The sequence below is a fragment of the Empidonax traillii genome, unplaced genomic scaffold, assembly GCF_003031625.1.
Source record: "Empidonax traillii isolate 1590-97213 ecotype Southwest subspecies unplaced genomic scaffold, ASM303162v1 scaffold20:size5563877, whole genome shotgun sequence".
Lineage (NCBI taxonomy): Eukaryota > Metazoa > Chordata > Aves > Passeriformes > Tyrannidae > Empidonax > Empidonax traillii.
In genome coordinates this window covers 4,486,020-4,489,983 of record NW_020955213.1, presented here as the reverse complement: position 1 = coordinate 4,489,983, position 3,964 = coordinate 4,486,020, and the positions used below count along the sequence as shown (strand labels likewise).

The 3,964-nt window shown below is 45.8% G+C and overlaps 1 long non-coding RNA gene across 1 annotated transcript in view; it reads left to right on the top strand.

The window, feature by feature from the left end:
- Window positions 1–3,249, top strand: part of LOC114065496 — a 5,080-nt gene extending 1,831 nt beyond the window's left edge. The window contains exons 2-3 of the long non-coding RNA XR_003572982.1: window positions 461–618; window positions 2,874–3,249. This is a non-coding gene — a long non-coding RNA (uncharacterized LOC114065496). The remainder of the gene's footprint in view (window positions 1–460; window positions 619–2,873) is intronic.
- Window positions 3,250–3,964: the final 715 nt, after the last annotated feature.

Here is a 3,964-nt window from a genome sequence, read left to right as displayed (position 1 = left end):
TTGTGTGTTGTGTGCGTGTTACGTGTAGGTGAGGGACCATCTGCCAAGTTTCATCATCTTCTGCTCTGAAGAAATCCAGAGAACTCACCAGAAACTGCGAAAGTCTGTATTTAGTTAATCCACTTTGGTAGGAAATAACAGTAAAATTTTCCTGCTAATGCAGTAAACATTTATGAAATGTAAGAGGGAAGCTTTAAGTAATGCTTCAGGCAAACTGACCCAAATTTAAAAAAAAAAAAAAAAATTAAATCAAAGTGCTCTTGTTATGTTTTGAATTACTGTTCATCTGACAAAAAAAAAATAGGGTGGGTTTGTTTTTTTTTTTTTCCTGTTCTTAACAAATAAACTTTATAGGAATCAGGGCTTCCATATCTGTCCCTTGTTGTTTAAGACTGGATGAGATGACAATGCAAAAAAATGGAAGTAACAAGAACCATCATACTTGTCTTCTCCTCAGCAGTGTTGAGAAAAAACTGTGGATCCTGGAATTCTGCTGTGGATTTTACTGGTTTTCTGGAGTACTGTAAGTTGAAGTCTTGTCCCGCAGGCCCTCGCGAGCACCAGTAGCTCCTGGTCGTAGTGACACCCTCGCCCTGGTGAATACAGCTGATCCTGCTGGTAACGATGTCGGGGTCGAGTTTCGCACGGGGTGAAGTTAACGAATTAATTTTTTGCGTTACTCGAATTCGCCCTTTGTAGCTGCAGTTTGGTTTCGGGTGCTCGGCCCCACCTCGGAGCGCGTGTGGTTTAGCGCGCGGAAGGTGTGCCGTTGCTGGCATCAAAACATGCTGGGTTTTTATATGAGCCACTTGCTGCTTCTCTGGCCCTTTTTTTTAACGGGTAAATTAGCGAGAAAAAAGATCACTTCTTAATCAAGCGTATGAGAAATAATTTGCTCCCCGCACAGCTTCGGCGGGCGAACGAGGAGGAAAAGCATATTTTCTGCGTTTATTTTGTGCGGCCGGGGGCGAGTCTTAGCTGGGTAAGACACGTGCGAGGGCGATTTGGGTGCGGTGTGAGCGCCGGGGAGATGCGCTGGAGGTGCCGCACAAATGAAAGTAACTTGGCTGTGTGCGGTTCTCACGGCTGGCTGCTCCTGCTCTTTTACAGCCCCTTCTCCCGCAGCCCTCACTCGCCTTCAGCAGCCTGTCGGGGCTGGTCTTGTTGGAACGGAGTAGCTGGAAGCATGTGGTGGTTGTTGATCATGCATCGGGTCTGATCCCGGCTATTGGCTGCATCTGTAAATATTAGGATGTGACTTTTGTTTAAATTTCACTGTTCAAGGGAGGAGGAACGAAGGTGGTGGGATTTATTTTTTTTCAGAGTCAGGCAGATCTGAAGTGTTTTGGTGGTGTTACTCACACCCTTATTTTCATTTTGTCACTATAGTTTTGTCTCTCTAGTGAGTGTCTGGGACCTTCGGCTGTAATGAGATGATTTATTTTAGTCTTTTTTGTAAAATAATAAATGCCTTTTTTCTTTTTTTTGATTGTTTCTAATGAGAACAATGACTTCAGGATTTGTTTGTGCATGTCTCCTGTAAAACCGTTCGATAGCAGAGTTGGGGTTTTTGTTCCCGTTTTTTATAGAGAGAGGAAATGCTGAATATTTACTTGTCTTTGAGCTCACCTAGCCTTGCAGTGTGTGGGTCAGTAAAGGCTCTGTATGCAAATCTGTCCTGTCATGGGCTCCTGTATTTATTTCCTTCCCTTTCCCAGGGTGCTCCTTCTCACTTTTTTTTTTTTTTCTTCTCTTTTTTTTTATTTCTGGTTACAGTGTCAGTGAGGAGGGCCGAGGTTGTATTTTAAGGGAGTCCTGTATTTCAGGGGGAATTTGTTTTGGTTTTGTGCGTGTGTTTGTGACTGGAACGGGGCAGGGGGGCGGGTGTTTTTTACTTAATTGCCCAATATACTTTGGCAAGCAGAAGTTGCATTGTTTTGTGGACTGCATTAATGGATTTCTGCATGTTCAAATCCCCCAGTTATTTGGGGGATTTAATTAAACCTCTGTAAGGGGCTGGCTTATGGAGATGACAGGTAGAAGTTTCTGTTTCTAGAAATAGCTGGTGTACACACTGCGGGTGCGGAGGTCGTGGCAGCACAAGGGCTGCAAAGTTTTTGCATTGAGGTGGAGCTTTTGGGGCAGTTCTCATGTTTGGGGCTGCCAGTACAGTGGGACACCCCATTCCTGGCTGTAATGGGATGTTGCTCCAGGGCTGGAGGTGCTCCTGGGTGCTGCCTCCCTGTGACAGTGAGGGGCTGAGCACCCAATAGTGCCACCACAAAAGCCCCAACACCCAGACAGCCTCTCTGCATCTTACCTGCTTGTCCTAGGCCTGGTTTACACCTAAACCAGCATAAATAAGATGTTTCCATTGCTTCTCGTCTGCCAGCACCCATAAGTAGCTCTTGCTGCTGCTGTTTTAATCCTTCAGGGAGGGGAGGCGGGCTTGCTGCCAGCCATGGTTGTGCCCAGTGCTTTTCCACCCACCCCAGAGCTGCCGCTGGTTTTGTGTGGCTCATCCCTCCTTGATACCCAGGGTTATGATTCAGGATTGCCAGTGTGTGCCTTGGGTACCACTGCCTGGAGTCACCCAGTGGTGCCAGCAGAGCTGGTAGCCCTGGCTGCAGGAATGCGGAGAGCAGGGAGAAGAGGGATGCAATCACGCTTTAAGTTCTGCTTCGTTGTCTGCCCTGTCTGGAGCTGAAAACTTGATTATTTTTAATTCTTCCCCCAATTTTAAAAATATTTGTGCCCATCTGAGCCTTTGTGGTCTGTGTATGTGCCTGGGGAGGGGATCTGCCCCGCAGCCCCTGCAGCGTGGCGGTGCCTCTGCCAGCACCTTGTAAACCCTTCTGTGTGTTGCTTTGCAGTTCCCACTGAAGCAGCAATTGCCTGATTTTGTCCGTGGAGTCAGTGCCAGAAGAGCCAATGTGCTGTGTTCAGAGGTAAGTTGGGAAGGTAAGCTCATGTGTCCCACCTGCTCCGAAATAACCTGTGGCATCTGCATCCCTCTGGGCAAATGCAGGTTCCTCTGAAATCCATATCCCTTCGTGAATACTGCAGGTAATGCCTTGGAGAGGTTGAGATAAGCTCAAATCATCCTGTTCAGCTGCCCATTTCTGATCGAAAGTTGAGATTTCCATAGCACAAACTGAGTTTGAAGAGTGAGATGGGATGATCCAATCACAGAACTTTCTATTGCTTAAAATAATGACGCTGTCACGTCATAAACACGCGTACTTTCTCAGATATGTATTCACTATTGAATACTCAGATAGTATTTCACTGCCTGTCCCAAATTTCCACTTGTCCAATACCCAGTGTGAATGATTTTTCCCTCTGTGCTAGAGGCTGGCAGAGGTGTTGAGCCCTTGCTTTGGAAAGTCCTTCTGAAGACAGCTCTTGCCCTCTTTGTTGAACTAGGCAAAAGTTTGATTTATATATATAAAAACGTTAATTAAAACATGAACCTCAAACACTACCAAAATGGATTCTAGAGCTAAGTGTGTTTGCTGTTGCTTTTTTTCTTTTGGAGTCACTTGAAGAGATGAAAAATAAGACTGCACAGGTACAGTCAAGTAAAATTTGCTGCAGAAATAATTAATAGTAAAATTATGTGGGGGGTGGTTTTCATTTAGCTGGTACGGGTTTAACACTGGATACATGTTGGCTTCGCAGTAAGTAGCAGTTGCTCATTAGGGAGTTGGCCCTGGTGGTGTCAGTGTTGAGGACACTGAAGGGGTGAAAATACTGCTTTTTTTTTTTTTTTTTGGCAAATATTTGATTTAAAATTTGCAGTCATTTGGCACGGGCCACGAGAGCTTTTGAAATTCCTATTTTTAAGTGTGCTAAGGAGGCAGGGACTCAGAGGAGGGCGGGCTGGAACCCGGCGGCTCCCCGGGCATGAGGGGATGGCACAAGAATCCGAACCAACAGTGTCATTTCTGGCACTGTGCATTGA